This window comes from Mus caroli, unplaced genomic scaffold (genome assembly GCF_978045245.1).
Source record: "Mus caroli unplaced genomic scaffold, Mus_caroli_1 scaffold_8, whole genome shotgun sequence".
Classification (NCBI taxonomy): Eukaryota; Metazoa; Chordata; class Mammalia; order Rodentia; family Muridae; genus Mus; species Mus caroli.
The window spans coordinates 141,872,141-141,889,773 of NW_028227263.1; the positions used below are offsets into that span (position 1 = coordinate 141,872,141).

The following is a 17,633-nucleotide window of genomic DNA, read 5'->3' on the forward strand; positions in this document are numbered from 1 at the left end:
ACTCGGTTTGTGATGAAGATTCGTGCAGCTGGTCCAACTAGACTGAATCCCAGCCTCTGGTCGGGTGTGGTTCCTTTTTTCCCCATTCCTGCTAGCACAAGACCCTCAGGGATTCTTTGGAACTGATGTTGCTTTCCACTGACCAGTGATCCCGAGGCCCTGGGTGTGTTAGGGGTCCTGCAGCATGGAGAGTCCTCTGGGGACCTTTGGACCCTCTGTGGGTTCACGTGGACGATCACATTTGACAATTCTTGATCTTAGATCCTGAGCCATTGGTGTTCTGTTTAGGAAATTCCCCCCCTGTGCCAATGAGTTTGAGGCTTTCTCCTACTTTCTCTTCTATTAGATTCAGTGTATCTGGTTTTATGTTGAGGTCCTTGATCCACTTGGATTTGAGCTTTGTGCGAGGTGACAAATATGGGTCTATTTCATTTTTCTACATCCAGACTACTAGTTAGACCAGCACAAATTATTGAAGATTCTTTCTTTCTTTCATTGTATATTTTTGGTTTCTTTCCCAAAGACCAAGTGTCTACAATTGTGTGGTTTTATTTCTGTGTGCTTGCCATCCACAAACAAAAATTTTGACCCAGAATTGTTTCTTTCTGAAAGAACTTCAGGAAGAAAAGTTGGTAAGAGACTGAGGGAAAGGAGGTCCAGCAACAGGCCCAAACTGGGATCCAGCTCAAGGGGAGGCCACAGGTCCTGACACTGTTACTTACTCTGCCTTGTGCTTACAAACAGGAGCCTAGCATGGCTGCCTTCAGAGAGGCCCAACAAGCACCTGAAAGGATCAGGTGCAGATACTTATACCCAACCAATGGCAGAAGCTGGGAACCCCTGTGCTTGAATTAGGAAAAAGCTGTAAGATGCTGAGGAGAATCACCCTGTAGGAAGACCAAAAGTCTCAATTAATCTGGCCCGTGAGATCTCTCAGACACTGAACCACCAACCAGGCAGCATACACCAGCTGATATGAGGCTCCCAACACACACATACAGCAGAGGACTGCCTGGTCTGGCCTCAGTCGGAGAAGATGCACCTAACCCTTGAGATAATTAAAGTCCCAGGGAAAGTCCCAGGGAGTGGGGAGGTCTGTTTGCAGTGGGGGCGGGCATTCTCTTGGAGACAGTATGGGGAGGAGGTATGGGATAAGGAACAGTCAGAGAGCAGACCAGGCAGAGAATAAAGACTGGACTGTGCAAAAGGATTGAAGAATAAAAAAATTAAATTAAAAAGAAATATGCACATGGAATATTAATAAAATAAATTCATTAAATTTTAAAATCAATACAATTAAAAATAAATACCTGGGCTGGCGTGATGGCTCAGTGGTTAAGAGCACCGACTGCTTTTCCTAAGGTCCCGAGTTCAAACCCCAGCAACCACATGGTGGCTCACAGCCATCCGTAACGAAATCTGATGCCCTCTTCTGGAGTATCTGAGGACAGCTACAGTGTACTTACATATAATAAATAAATAAATCTTTAAAAAAAATAAATAAATACGTTACTTAATATATGGTTGAAAATCAACTATAATGGAGACATTATAGCTTATAGAAGGGAATCTACTAGTCTTATTTTGCTAAGTGGCAGGATGTAAAATGACCTTCTACCAATGTTTATATGAACAAAGTAGCACATGTCTCAGTATTAATCATATATGTTTCTGTATGTAATTGGTAATAGTTAATTGATTGTATAGGCATATAAATTGTCAAAACATGAAGAATAAGTGACTGTTGAGTCCTCGAAACAAATTTGGCATCCGTGGTACACGTACACAATGGAGTACTACTCAGCTATTAAAAACAACGAATTTATGAAATTCGTAGGCAAGTGGATAGATCTGGCATATATCATCCTCAGTGAGGTAACCCAATCTCAAAAGAACACACATGATAGGCACTCACTGATAAGTACATATTAGCCCAGAAGCACAGAATACCCAAGATACAATTCACAAACCACATGAAACTCAAGGAGAAGGAAGACTTAGTGTGGATACTTCTATCCATCTTAGAAGGGATGAACAAAACACCCATGGAAGGAGTTACAGAGGACAAAGTTAGGAGCTGAGATGGAAGGAAGAACCATGTAGAGACTGACTAACCTGAGGATTTATCCCATTTACAATTACCAAACCCAGACACTGTTGTGGATGCCAACAAGTGCTTGCTGACAGGAGCCTGATATAGCTGTCTCCTGAGAGCTGTGCCAGTGCCTGACAAATACAGGTGTGGATGCTCACTTCCATCCATTGGACTGAGCATAGGGTCCCCAGTAAAGGAGCTAGAGAAAGGACCAAAGGAGATGAAGTGGTTTGCATAGGGAGAACAACAATATGAACTAGCCAGTACCCCCAGAGCTCCCAGGGACTAAACCACCAACCAAAGAGCACACATGGTGGGACTCATGTCTCCAGATGCATATGTAGCAGAAGATGGACTAGTTGGTCATCAAGAGGAGAAGAGGCCCTTTGTCCTATGAAGGTTCTATGCCCCAATATGGGGGAATGCCAGGACCAGGAAACAGGAGTGGATAGGTTGGTGAGCAGGGGGCGGGGGAGGTGATATGGGAAGGGTGTTTTTCTGAGGGAAAACCAGGATAGGGGATAACATTTGAAATGTAAAAAAAAGAAAATATCCAAGAAAAAAAGAAAAGAAAATCACTTGGAGGTGACTATGGGGGTTCAGAGTCAAGAACCCTGGATTACCCCAGGTGTATTCAGGAATTAGGATGCTTCATTAAATCAGTGATTTAATAATAAGTTACCTAGATCTGGAAACAGAACCAGAGCTCATACTACAGGACACCATCACAAGTGGACAGAGTCAAGAGTCATCATGACTTCCAGTGGAAAAGAAAATGGAGAATTATTTACTTGAATTTCCCCAAAAGGACATTCTCATAGCAGGGTGAGATTGATTATTCCAGGGTGGACCCCCTTTAGAGTCTCCTTTATATGCTGAGTGTCTCCAGTCTTATAAAGACATCTATACCTCTGTTGAACAGTCTTTCCACAATGCACAGTCTCTTTCTAGCTTTTACATTCTGTGAGGATGACCGTGAATTTTCATCACCCTCCAATTGTATAACCTAATCTCCTGTCAACAAGCATCTTGGGAAAGGCATTAGTACATGTACTATGTTACAATCTAAATGTGAGTTGGAGGAGAGGTTGTGTAGCTAGAAGGATAAGTCCTGGAAATCCACATGTTCAAGTAACATGATTCGGTGTGTTCATAAAAAATGAAATAGATCTAGGCAGTGGCCTTTTACACATTTAATCTCAGTCTTTACGAAACAGAGACAGTCAGATCTCTTCACTTGAGGTTCAACCTTGTGCAGGACAAGATGTCAAAATTTAGTTTCATTTTTCTGCATATTGAAATCTGTGTTTACCCTCATCATTTGTTGATCCATCTTTCCTCAGTGTCCATTTTTACATCTCCATAAAGAATGTTTACAGTTATCAAATTTTATGTCTTTGTCAGCACTAGAATCTGCTATTTCATTCCATTTATCTACATCCCTCTTGTGCCAGTACCTTGCTGTTTTAATTGCTATAGTTCAGTAGTACAACATGAAATCAAGTATGGTGAGACTCCCTGTACCATTTATTTTGTTCAGAACTTATTTGGCTACCCTAAGCCTTCCTTTGCATTTCTATATAAATGAGATGCTTTTTTACTAGTCTGTGAAGCAAGGTTCTGATATTTTGATTGGAATTGCATTAAATATGCAAATTAATTTTGGCATGATGGATCCTTTTCACAATATTAAGTCATTCATCCATGTACATGAAAGAGGTCTTTCCATCTTCAGGTGTCTTTCTCAATTTCTTCCTTCAAAAGTTTGAAGTTTTCATCACAGGTTTTTCAGCTCCTTCATTAGGCTTATTCCTATACACTTTGTTATTTTATGAGACTATTTTGAATGAGGTTGTTTCTGTGATTTCATTGAACTTATTTGTTGTTGATATATAGAAAAACTACCGGGTTTTGTAAGTCAATATTGTATAGTACTACATCTATGAAACTCTTTATCATTTCTAGAAGATTTCTGGTAGAACTTTGGACCCCTGTATGCATTTGCAAATAGGGATAAATTGTTCTTTCCTATTAGTATCCTTGAGCAGAATTGTATTAGACTGGAAAGAACACCTTCTATACATATGATGACAAATGCTATCTATGCTTTTACTTTTTTTTTCAAAATATATCTCACTTAATGTGTTTTAGATGTTCATATGAGCAGCTGATCTCACATCCTCACCTTGCATACTTGCACATCTTTAATAGTTCATTTTAAAAAATATTTATTTATGTAATATATTTAAGTACACTGTAGCTATCTTCAGACACACCAGAAAAGGGAATAAGATTTCATTAGATATGGTAGTGAATCACCATGTAGTTGCTGGGAATCGAACTCAGGACCTCTGGAAGAGCAGTCTTCCATTAGCAGCCTTCAGATGAAGATGTAGAACTCTCAGCTCCTCCTGCACCATGCCTGCCTGAATGCTGACATGTTCCCACCTTGATGATAATGGACTGAACTTCTGAACCTGTAAGCCAGCCCCAATTAAATGTTGTCCTTTATAAGACTTGCCTTTGTCATGGTTTCTGTTCACAGCAATAAAACCCTAACTAAGACAGAAGTTGGTACACTGTAGCTGTCTGGGAATCGAACTCAGGTCCTCTGGAAGAGCAATCGGTGCTCTTAACCAATGAGCCATCTCTCCAGCCCTACTTTTTCACTCTTATTTGTCCTAGTTCTTGGCATTTTAGCTAGAACAGTAAACAAGAGGAAGAAATAAAGCACAAGTGAAAAGCAAAAAATCAAATTAGACCTGTAGCCGCCTGCAGCTACACAACCAGGTTCCTAAAGGGGAGGACAGGACTGCATGGGAGGAAATGGCGAGAGAAATAACAAGACCAAGACAAGATACTGATCAAGGCCCCAGAGTTTACTAAGAGTCTGAACTTATAAAATGGAAAGGCCCATCCCCTGCCACGCCAGGCTCCTGATGCTTTGTCACCAGGCTGTCAGCACTTGGTCACTAGGCTGTTGCTTATTCAGGAATGTCTCAGGAAGACAGGTTCAGCCTCTCAGCAGGTAGTAGTGGCTTGGAGAAGAGCAAGAGCAAAGGTGGCAGAACAGTAGACCTATCTATGTAGGAAGACTCCACCCTAGGTGGTCTCATTCACAATGACAGAACAGGTCTGAGCCAGCCTGATCAAGGCTGGGGAAAGGCTACATAGACCCATTTACATATACTATGATCCTGTACTTAAATGATACTGAAGAGCCAGCCCCCCAGGAAGCCCTTGGATCTCAAAATCATTTTCATCAAAATAACAGAAAACAAATCAATTCCCCAAAATCACTGTTTTCTGTATGCAAAAAATATAAAAAAGGATAAAAAGAAAAATGGATGCAAACATACTAAGGTCATTAAATTATTCTCTGCAAAATAAATAATTTTTTGCTCCCATGGAGTTTGTACACTCAGGGAAATTGTCTATCTCTAGACTGTACATTGTTATGACCCTCAAAAGAACCATGTGCAAATTTCGCATTCACTTTTATCACACTCTATCCTCAGATCCTGCTTTCTGCCTCTGTGGATATGTCTGTCCTGGATGAATCATAGGGCTATACTTACCTAATAAGTGACACTGTTTGTCCAACCCTTTAATTGAGTATATTTCAAAGTCTATCCATATATTAATACATAAAAGTATCTTCCTTTGTAAAATTATATTTTCTTGCTTCATATCAATACTTTAGCAGTTTCTGAGACCCAGAAACCAATGTGTGAAACAGGAGACAGTCCTTTGATATAATGAGACTTCATGAACATGGATGGTGCCCCACCCCCAACTCACCATCAGAACCATGCAGGAAGGAAGAGGCTGGAACTTCTGCACAGCAACTTCCTCTTTTCTGGTCCCTGCATGGAACTGACTGACTTGGGTATAAGGGGACTTTCCAGGAGCCCAGTTATCTCTGCTCCATCTATCTAGCCTTTTGTCTGTCTGTATACTCTGGGTGCTCCCTATTCCTCTCTTCACAGCTTCAGATAGCAATCTCTGAGTTACTGGGAAGTCTCAAATTTTGGTAAAGTTAAAATGATTCTGTTTTATTTTTTCCCCCTGAGACAAAAACAATGATCTGCTTTTCCCTACAGTGTTGGGTTCCTTGGAGACAAGTTCTGACCACATAATGAGTAAGGAAGGCCAAAGCCTCTCAGCTCAGTGGTTCCTGTGTGGAATCCTTCTGCATCAACCATGCTAGTTTAAAGCTCAGTGAAATGCAGTCTATTAGAATTCATGTATGTGAAACATAAGATGCCTCCGTTTTCCATAGAATAAATGTCCGAGGCCTCCATATTCTCAGGAACTCATGTAAGAATCAGAAACATCTTTCAGTGGAGGAAAACATGCAGAAGGTGTACACATTCCTTGACCTGGTCAAATGCTAGATCATTTGACCAGGTCATTCCAAAGAAGCCCATCAGGGTAACTGATCACTCATGTCCTAAAAGTGATATATGTACCTAACCCTAACATCATAATCTAACACCAACTCCAGACAAGTGCATTATAGGAAAACAAAGTATACATGAATATCTCCTATAAGCATAAATACTAGGTCTTCAACAAATATCATTCATATACCACATAACAAAATTCCAGAAAATGGAAGATCACACATAAGATGTTGATCCTAAGGGATCACATCACCCATACAAGTGTAGCCATATGATTTCTTTATGATGTTATTATAATAAAAATATTCCCTAGTATACTATCATCAGAATGTTTTCTGTTGGTGGTCATACAAATTTAGTATAATGCTGTGTAACAAGATTAATACATCATGAACAAACAAGATTTACCCTACTATTTAATGCTGGTTCAACAATTCCCCACCCCCTCCCCCCCAAAAAAAGTTATTATCACCCACCACAGAAACCCAGTAAAAGTGGAAATAAGCATAATAATGAAATGAAGGGGGATAAAGAAATAGCATTTTCCAACTCCCAAAACTGTTCATTATAAACACTCACCATAAACTAAGGATAGAACACTCTCTCCACTGACTAAGATCATACTAAAGATACTAACATTAACATCATATTTAGCGGTGAGAAATGAGAAATTTCACATTAAGTTAGAAAGAAAACAGCAATGTCCACTCTCTTCATGCAATTTTAACTTTGTACTTGAAGTCCCAGCTAATGAAGTAAGATCAGTAAGTGAAGGTTCACCTATTCAAAACAAAGATCTACAACTGTCATTGTTTTTCTTACTGTATGATTTTCCATGTAGAAATTCTAAATAATTTTGTAAATTAACTTTGTTAAATTAAGCAGTGATTTTTTTTCCGTGTGTGTGTGTGTGTGTGTGTGTGTGTGTGCATTTTGCCTACATGGATGTTCATACTCACAGAAACCAGAAGATGTCAGACTACCTGAAACTGGAGTTGTGAGCCACCATGTGGATGCTGGAAATTGAACCAGAGACCTCTTGAGGAGCAGCCAGTGCTCAAAACCAATGAGCCACCTCTTCAGTCCCCAAAGAAGTGATTATATCACAATGAATCAAGGTTGATTTATTAACATGTCAATTGCTTTTGCATATGTCAGCAACTGAAAGTTTAACTGAAAGTACATCAACATTATGTATCATTTCAAAGCCTCTCATACATGGTTTTACATGGATGCTATAGAGTTGGCCATCAAAAGATTATATTATGTACAGCAGTCACACATCAGGACTCTGAGAAAATGGTATTACAGTGCCGCACCACAGAACTCCTTCAAACACCAGTGTGTTGGTGGCTGGCAAGTCTTTACATTTTTGAGAGGCCACACAATAACCATGTGGCAGTGAGTGAAGGATCTCAGGATCCCAAAGAGAGTTTCAAGACCTGATGTTCAGTTATTTCTTTTTGAAATCTGATTTATGCTTGTAGTTTTTGTTATTGAGCCAAATACCTTGTTCTCCATAAAAAGGACAGGCTCTCAAAGTAGAGTGAAGAATTTGGCGATTTATAATGAATGGAAATGTTACATTAAAGTAAGAGAAAGTAGGAGAAACATGAAGTTAAGGATCTTTACGACAAGATTTTCCCTACTATCATGTAGTAAGAAAAGAGGCACATCAGTCAACAAAAGCCCACAGCAAGGTGAAGAGAAGCAGTCTTAATCTAGTGTGGAAATGTTCTGTACTCCATGTCCTCTCCCTGAACCGAAACACACTTACTCCCTGAACAATACTGAAAATATACACCCCAGATTTTCTTAAAGAAACACTTTGAATCCTCAAACATATTTCCCAGAATCAGTCACCAGGAATGGATAAACTGCTGTCTTCTGTTTGTCTCCCAGATTAAGAGATCTGTCTCTGATTGTGCCAGGCCTTTAACTGCAGAATCCCAAAAACAAAGAGAACCAAGCCAACCACAGCCATCCGGATGCTGTTCTCCCCTGTATGATCCTGGGGTTTTGAGGCTGGAGACAGTGCACAAGCAGGTCAGGGCAGAAAGAGTCACTCCCAGGTGAGTGGATTTCTACCCACAGCACCTGAATCTACTGGATAAGGAAGAGTTGATTCTCTGCATCCCACTCTTAATGAAGAACTCCAGTTACTCACCTGTCTTGGCTTCTGATGAGCTGATAGTCACAGATGCTCCTGAAAAACAAAAGGAATAATGTAGGATGTATGAAGTACTTAAGAAACCTAGGCCTTTCACATGGGATTCATGTTATTTCTTTTATTGCTTGCATATTAATCTGATCACATAATTTCTTGAAGATTCTTTCCCTGGTATGGTAGAGTTGTCTCTGTTTTTTTTCTTTTTTTTTTTTCCCTAAAAGAAATTCTACAGCTCCAGTGCTCAATTCAGAATATTAGTCTCATCACAAGTTTATCTGACTCCTAAGAGCTACAGAAGAAAAAAATATTCTCCCACTTCAGAATTAATGAAGCCTCCATTAGTCTCTTTCTCACCAGCTGAGGACCTAAGATTCAGTGGTGATGGCTGCTCTTCAGGAGTTCCAGAAGTCAAGAGCACAAAGGAGAATGATACTTTGTCCCCTTTACCAACGACAGCCAATTCCCATGTCGATTCGTTGCATATATCAATGCACAAAGTTGCATTGATACCTTTACAGCACACACACACATATTGATGTGTTCTAGTAAGATGTGATATATGTCTGCAGAAAGTGGCAAAATCATAAACTTGTAAAGGAGCTAGAGAAAGTATCCAAGGAGCTGAAGGGGTCTGCAACCCTATAGGTGGAATAACAATATGAACTAACCAGTACCCCCCAGAGCTCGTGTTTCTAGCTGCATTTTTAGCAGAAAATGGCCTAGTTGGCCATCATTGGGGAGAGAGGCCCCTTGGTCTTGCAAACTTTATATGCCCCAGTACAGGAGAAACACCAGGGCCAAGAGTGGTAGTGGGTGGGTAGGGGAGTGGGGGGGTAGTATAGGGGATAGCATTTGAAATGTAAATGAAGTAAATATCTAATAAAAAATTGGAGGGAAAAAACCAAAAAACCAAAACAAAACATATTAACAAGACACGTTAATGTGAATGGATTTGTAATAATAAATATGTTTAAATCTATGATAAATATAATTACCAGTGTACATTCATGTTTATATTCTACATACAAAAATACAGCTATAAACATGTGAATCAAGAAAAATATGATATTCAAGAAATACTGCTTGCCAGACATATGTGCAACTAGAGATCATTATATTAAGCCATGTAAATCAGACTCAAAAGGACAAATACCACAAAATGTGTATTTCCAGGGGGTCACTGGGCATGGACAACTTCTGCAGATTTCTTTTGTAGTAGCCATAAAATCTGAATGTCCCACTGTTGCTGGGGGGAGGGGGTCATAGGACCCACAGAAAAAATGGCTTGCAAATGCCCAGTGAAAATATACTGTGGGTCCACGGTTCTGGAGAACTTGGGTTCTTCTTCCTTGGTCAAAATAAACCCATCATATTTCTGCCATGAAATATACTGAAAGGTCACATTCTCTCCTGCATTCACAATGGGGCTGTCCAGAACTGACAATCTAGGTTTGCTGTAGGGATTTCCTAGGAGAAAAAGAGAGAATGTGTTAATGGACTCACAGCTTCTACACTCTCTCACAATGATAGGCTGAGAGAGGAGAGACACCCTTTTCCTAAGATTAGAGGCTGAGACTGGAGATCCTAAATATGATCATACACACCACCAGCAGCTGCAGGAGAGTCATTGTGCTCTCATAAACTGTCATAAGTTTTATAATAACATGTAACACTCAATGCTACTGTACAATAAAGGAATTTAGCCGTGTTTCCAGCCTCCATTGGAGTCTGTTTGCACCAGAATTTCTAGGCTCCTCTTTTTATATACATGGTACTTCTGAGCCCTTGACGTCTCCTCACATGAGACAGTCACTTTCATACCTCTGTGGACCACAAAGCCTGGGTGATCTCTGAAGGTGACTTTGGAGTGGACCTTTGCAAAGAAATCAGAGGCTCTGTCCTAGATCCTCCCTACAAAGATCTCCCTGTTCAGTCTCAGGATCCTCTTGGTTTCTGCAGGATTAATTCACTTCTGCTGTTCTCCATCTCATTGCTCAGCTTTTTAGGCATCTTCTGCTTCCAAATGAGGTGTAAAGACCTAGGACACCAGGAAGCACTCACCTGCCAGCACTGGAGACCAGAGTCTCAGAGTCAGTCCTGAAAGGGAGTTATGTGTGAGTTCATCCCTCACTGAGCAGACATCCCATCCCTACAGCTTCCTGAGTCCCCCGGACTTTGCTGTAGTTCAGTCCATGCTGGACTATAGGGCCAAGCCTCTCCAAGACAATAGTACATCCTAAACCTCTTCATATCTCACTCAAACAGAGCATGGCTGTGGAAGTGAAGATCATGCTATCTCTTCAAAGTAGGTCCAACTGAGCTTATAAACATGCTACACAGACAGGGTATTTGGGCCACTGGGGGCTGATCACTTCCCATCAGTTTGTTCAAAGGTCAGCATCCCCACAGAAAAGGGAAATGAGAGCAGCTGGCTTTCACCTTCCTGTCACATTGACTTGGATAGACTCCAAACTCTGAGGTCACTTCTCACACAAAGGTCATCTCTCCCAAATACCATTCACTTCTGCCTAATGTGCCCTCAATGCAGTAAGGGCCAACAAGCAACAGTCCACAAAACTGGTCCCTCCCTTTGTTTACTGACCAGTTCCAGTTGAAGATGGCTGGGGGAGGGTCCTTCCCCTGTCCAGTTGTACCATGTGATGTTCTTCAGTCTTTCCACCCATCTGTCTTCACTCCACCGTAAGGTCCTCACCATGGCCATTTGTCTAATTACCCTGGAGATACTTCATGAATATCCAGGTCAGTGATGTAGGGCAAACACCAGTAGCAGAGACATACTGAGATCCTGACTTTAGCTCACATTCTGGAGATGAGCACAGAGAAGGACGTGGAGAGCTGGAGGAGGAAACAGCAGTTCTCATAGTTCTGGGTGTGTGGGGGGATGGGGGGACAGTCTAAAGGACAGTCCCCTGCATGGAACTACCTCTTTCCTTAGCAACATCATCTACTTCCATTTCTCTGAAAACAACCATGAGAGCTGTCCTTGCCTCCTTGCTGTTTATGTTTTCTGGGAAAGAATTTCTTGTAGTGGGATCGAGCATGATAATCTCTTCAATATCAATGTTCCTTGCTCCCCATGTCATCTCTGAGGTTCCTCATGTGAAGTAATTTGTGAGCACTTCAATCCTTAGATTGGCCATGGTGTTATGGTGTCTGAGCTGTTCAGAAATTCAGTCATCACTGATTCCCAGTCCAGGATACAAGTTTCTGAAACATGAGATGTTCATGGTGTTGCATAATGCAGGTGCAGACTGACTGTGTGTGTCTCTATCTACTCTGAGAATTTATAGTCAGTGCATTATATATAATATGTATGGATCTGCAAATCATCGTGATCAGGGAAAGAAAAAGAGAAACAAATTATCCCTGAATGAAGAAAGATCCATTTCACAAAACACAGAGCAGATCTGGGAGTTTGGTGAATTTAGGATTTGCAGAGGTTTCTCTCCATGTGGTGGAAGTAGGGTCAGTAATCCTGGCAAAGACAGGAATCTGTGATTCCAATCCCCCTGTTTTAGATGGTCACTGGAATGATTCAGCTCATTGCCCACGGAGTTGCCTCCCTTGTATTTATTTGTATAAAACAGATTTACTCCACTTTGTCATCCATGGGCATCTGATTCAAATAGGAGTGTACCACACTGCAGCCATCCATGCCAGGTACAACCCTGAGCAGGTGATGCATTTGGAAGATAAGATGCCATCATGTGAGGATGTGCAGTCAGAACTGATTCCCAGGTCAGCCCATGTGGAAAGTCAGGAGCAGGAGAGGGAGACAGAAATGGGCAGTTCACAGTATGTCAGAGAAGAAGCAGGAGCTAGAATTGAAGTAGGTAGATGTTTGTGGTGGTGCAAAATAGTAAGTGGTATTTGTATGGTTAAAAATCTATTTGGGGTGCTGTGTACATGAGTTGTGAGAGTACAAGCATGCAGGTCTGTGTTTGAAGCCCTAGAGTTCACGTAGAAAGCTAGGCATAGCCACACAAGCTTGTAACTGTAGTGCTGTTTAGAATACAGATGGAAAGAGTGTTGAGGTTTCCAGCCTAGTTCTAACTTCAGTAAGAAACCTGGTCTCAAGGGAGTAATACAGGGAATGATAGGACAGAACACCCAGCTTTTTCACGTGGTTGTGCACACAGAAACATCCATGTATACACACACTACAAATTAAATGTGGTAAGTAGAGACTTACTTTGTTCTTTTTCTAATTCTCTTAAGTTTATGCTTCAGTTTTTATTTGAGGTATTTCCTACTTCTTTTTTTAGTACTTTTGAAAGTTTGCTTTTATTTATTTGTGTGTGTGTGTGTGTGTGTGTGTGTGTGTGTGCGTGCGTGCTCATGCACTCACATGCATGTGTGTGGAGGGGTGGGAGGGATATGTGCACTTGAGTTCAAGTACCTGATGCTATGGATAGTGTGGAGCTACAGTTACAAGCAGTTGTGATAAGTCTGACATACTTGCTAGAATCTGAGCTTGGGTCCTCTGAACTAGCAGTACACGATCTCAAAACCCAAACCCTTGTTTAGGACGTTTGGGATACCATCTGGTTATGTATACAACTCTGGACTCAAATGTACAATCCTACTGCCTCAGCCTCCCAAACGCTGGAGTTACAAGTGTGTACCACTATTTCTAATCAGCCCTCCTCCTCCTCCTCCTCCTTTTCCACAACCACCACTACCACCACCACCACCACCACTACCACCACCACCACCACCACCACCTCCGTTTCTGAAACTGGATCTCTAAGTAACTAACTCTGGTTGGCTGGGAACTCAATATATACCAGGCTGACCTGTAACATTTGTCAATCCTCCTGCTTCTGCCTCCTGAGGGCTAGGATTACAAGCTTGCACCACTAAACCCAGTGATTAAGAATATCTCCTTAAGCCGGGCATGGTGGCACATGCCTTTAATCCCAGCACTCGGGAGGCAGAGGCAGGAGAATTTCTGAGTTCAAGGCCAGCCTGGTCTACAAAGTGAGTTCCAGGACAGCCAGGGCTACACAGAGAAACCCTGTCTCGAAAAACCAAAAAAAAAAAAAAAAAAAAAAAAAAGAATATCTCCTTATCGTGTTCACTAATAAAAGATTCCTGTCTAAGAAGATTCTCTACCACAGCATCATATATAAGTGAAATCACTGGAAATAAACCTTTCCTTTGTGTCACGTGATTGTCAGAGGGCACCTATTATTCTCTACTTTGGCTCCTGATTCCACAAATTCTACTTATCAAAAGAGAGCAGTGGCACATTGTATCAATATCAAATTATTTTTATAACCTATATCTATAACCTGTATTTCTCTATATACATCATTTTTATACATTGAGTATAACAGGAAAATTCACATTGCACAATATATCCCAAACTTTTTCCTACATCCATTTGAAATGGAATAGTCCCATAATCTATCAGGCCCAGCAACACCCCATCCTCTTCACTGTATACATGCCTATGACCAGTCACCCCACTATATCACAGTATCTGTCATCTTTCCATGGGTATCTGATTTCCCTGGCCTTGAGAATAAGTGATGGGATATTCCCTCTGTTTGAGTCCAACCCCTCCTGAGTACTGAACAGGTGCTCTATCTGAGCTACATCTCAGCTGTGATGTTCCTATGAACTCAGTCACACTGCCCTCCTCAGAGTATCAGTCTCAGGAGGAGCAAGTGCTGCCCTCTACTGGTAGGATGAGCTACATGTGATGAACTTGCCTCAGGTGACTTGTCTCATCATATAGCATCCAATTTGCCTTCTGTGGTGGATCAGATGTTGAGTCACAGCAGTAGCAACATGGTCCTTGCTTTTAAAAAAGAAGAGGAGGAGGAGGAAAGAAGAGGAAGAGGAGGAACAACAACAGCTGCCTAGGAACTGTGGTATACACTGGTCCATCATCCTTGCCTCATGATATTGCATTCATAGTCAATTCTCTTTTTTTTTTTTTACTTTTTTTTAAATTTTTAATATTTTTATTACATATTTTCCTCAATTACATTTCCAATGCTATCCCAAAAGTCCCCCATAGCACCCCCCACTTCCCTACCCACCCATTCCCATTCTTTTGGCCCTGGCATTCCCCTATATTGGGGCATATAAAGTTTGCAAGTCCAATGGGCCTCTCTTTCCATTGATGGCCGACTAGGCCATCTTTCGATACATATGCAGCTAGAGACAAGAGCTCCGGGGTTCTGGTTAGTACATCATGTTGTTCCAACAATAGGGTTGCAGATCCCTTTAGCTCCTTGGGTACTTTCTCTAGCTTCTCCATTGGGAGCCCTGTGATACATCCAATAGCTGACTGTGAACATCCACTCCTGTGTTTGCTAGGCCCCGGCATCATCTCACAAGAGACAGCTATATTTGGGTCCTTTCAGCAAAATCTTGCTAGTGTATGCAATGGTGTCAGCTTTTAGAAGCTGATTATGGGATGGATCCCTGGATACGGCAGTCTCTAAATGGTCCATCCTTTCATCACAGCTCCGAACTTTGTCTCTGTAACTCCTTCCCTGGGTGTTTTGTTCCCAATTCTAAGAAGGTGCACAGAGTCCACACTTTGGTCTTCATTCTTCTTGAGTTTCATGCGTTTAGCAAATTGTATCTTATATCTTGGGTTTCCTAAGTTTTGGGCTAATATCCACTTATCAGTGAATACATATTGTGTGAGTTCTTTTGTGATTGTGTTACTTCACTCAAGATGATGCCCTCCAGGTCCATCCATTTGGCTAGGAATTTCATAAATTCATTCTTTTTAATAGCTGAGTAGTACTCCATTGTGTAAATGTACCATAATTTCTGTATCCATTCCTCTGTTGAGGGACATCTGGGTTCTTTCCAGCTTCTGGCTATTATAAATAGGGCTGCTATGAACATAGTGGAGCATGTGTCCTTCTTACCGGTTGGGACATCTTCTGGATATATGCCCAGGAGAGGTATTGCTGGATCCTCCGGTAGTACTATGTCCAATTTTCTGAGGAACCGCCAGACTGATTTCCAGAGTGGTTGTACAAGCTTGCAATCCCACCAACAATGGAGGAGTGTTCCTCTTTCTCCACATCCTCGCCAGCATCTGCTGTCACCTGAATTTTTGATCTTAGCCATTCTGACTGGTGTGAGGTGGAATCTCAGGGTTGTTTTGATTTGCATTTCCCTGATGATTAAGGATGTTGAACATTTTTTCAGGTGCTTCTCTGCCATTCGGTATTCCTCAGGTGAGAATTCTTTGTTCAGTTCTGAGCCCCATTTTTTAATGGGGTTATTTGACTTTCTGGAGTCCACTTTCTTGAGTTCTTTATATATATTGGATATTAGTCCCTTATCTGATTTAGGATAGGTGAAGATCCTTTCCCAATCTGTTGGTGATTTTTTTGTCTTATTGATGGTGTCTTTAGCCTTGCAGAAGCTTTGTAGTTTCATGAGGTCCCACTTGTCAATTCTCGATCTTACAGCACAAGCCATTACTGTTCTATTCAGGAATTTTTCCCCTGTGCCCATATCTTCAAGGCTTTTCCCCACTTTCTCCTCTATAAGTTTCAGTGTCTCTGGTTTTATGTGAAGTTCCTTGATCCACTTAGACTTGACCTTAGTACAAGGAGATAGGAATGGATCGATTCGCATTCTTCTACATGTTAACAACCAGTTGTGCCAGGACCATTTGTTGAAAATGCTGTCTTTCTTCCACTGGATGTTTTTAGCTCCCTTGTCGAAGATCAAATGACCATAGGTGTGTGGGTTCATTTCTGGGTCTTCAATTCTATTCCATTGGTCTATTTGTCTGTCACTATACCAGTACCATGCAGTTTTTATCACAATTGCTCTGTAGTAGAGCTTTAGGTCCGGCATGGTGATTCCACCAGAGGTTCTTTTATCCTTGAGAAGAGTTTTTGCTATCCTAGGTTTTTTGTTATTCCAGATGAATTTGCAGATTGCACTTTCTAATTCGTTGAAGAATTGATTTGGAATTTTGATGGGGATTGCATTGAATCTGTAGATTGCTTTTGGCAAGATAGCCATTTTTACAATGTTGATCCTGCCAATCCATGAGCATGGGAGATCTTTCCATCTTCTGAGATCTTCTATAATTTCTTTCTTCAGAGACTTGAAGTTTTTACTATACAGATCTTTCACTTCCTTAGTTAGAGTCACGCCAAGATATTTAATATTATTTGTGACTATTGAGAAGGGTGTTGTTTCCCTAATTTCTTTCTCAGCCTGTTTATTCTTTGTGTAGAGAAAGGCCATTGATTTGTTTGAGTTAATTTTATATCCAGCTACTTCACCGAAGCTGTTTATCAGGCTTAGGAGTTCTCTGGTGGAATTTTTAGGGTCACTTATATATACTATCATATCATCTGCAAAGAGTGATATTTTGACTTCATCTTTTCCAATTTGTATCCCTTTGATCTCCTTTTGTTGTCAAATTGCTCTGGCTAGGACTTCAAGTACAATGTTGAATAGGTATGGAGAAAGTGGAAAGCTTTGTCTAGTCCCTGATTTTAGAGGGATTGCTTCAAGCTTCTCACCATTTACTTTGATGTTGGCTACTGGTTTGCTGTGGATTGCTTTTATCATGTTTAGGTATGGGCCTTGAATTCCTGATCTTTCCAAGACTTTTATCATGAATGGGTGTTGGATCTTGTCAAATGCTTTTTCCGCATCTAAGGAGATGACCATGTGGTTTTTGTCTTTGAGTTTGTTTATATACTGGATTACGTTGATGGATTTCCATATATTGAACCATCCCTGCATCCCTGGGATGAAACCTACTTAGTCAGGATGGATGATTGTTTTGATGTGTTCTTGGATTCGGTTAGCAAGAACTTTATTGAGGATTTTTGCATCAATATTCATAAGGGATATTGGTCTGAAGTTTTCTATCTTTGTTGGGTCTTTTTGTGGTTTAGGTATCAGAGTAATTGTGGCTTCATAGAATGAGTTGGGT

General features: G+C 41.0%; 1 pseudogene; it reads right to left on the reverse strand.

Moving 5' to 3' along the window:
* Positions 1-8,404: 8,404 nt before the first annotated feature.
* LOC147003751 (leukocyte immunoglobulin-like receptor subfamily A member 5) lies at positions 8,405-10,962 on the reverse strand (annotated as a pseudogene).
* Between the last annotated feature and the right edge of the window lie 6,671 nt (positions 10,963-17,633).